The sequence below is a fragment of the Sinocyclocheilus grahami genome, unplaced genomic scaffold, assembly GCF_001515645.1.
Source record: "Sinocyclocheilus grahami isolate Dianchi unplaced genomic scaffold, SAMN03320097.WGS_v1.1 scaffold1491.1, whole genome shotgun sequence".
Lineage (NCBI taxonomy): Eukaryota > Metazoa > Chordata > Actinopteri > Cypriniformes > Cyprinidae > Sinocyclocheilus > Sinocyclocheilus grahami.
This window is the reverse complement of record NW_015506670.1, coordinates 216,373-216,715: the sequence shown is the minus strand read 5'-3', so window position 1 is coordinate 216,715 and position 343 is coordinate 216,373.

Sequence of the window (343 nt, the reverse complement as noted above, 5' to 3'; positions counted from 1 at the left end):
TTTAAAAAGAAGGGAATATGCGACGCTCGCTTGATATCACTTTATCATAAATAAAGCGCACTGGAAACTATGAGCATACAACGTCGTAGTTCTGTTGTCAGTAAGTCATGAAATTACAAAAAAAGCTGCAAAGCATGCATGTATATATGCATCACATTTAAGAACGTCTCTCCTACATGTACTAAAATATTCTGCAATTCGAGATCACAATATAATGCGCAAACTGATATGTAATTTTTTATTTGTAATTTAATGCACACACAAGTAATTGTGAGCACAGTGCACTTGTGCTAGAAAATATGTGAAAATTAAGCGAAAATGAAACCATATGCATAAAATAACT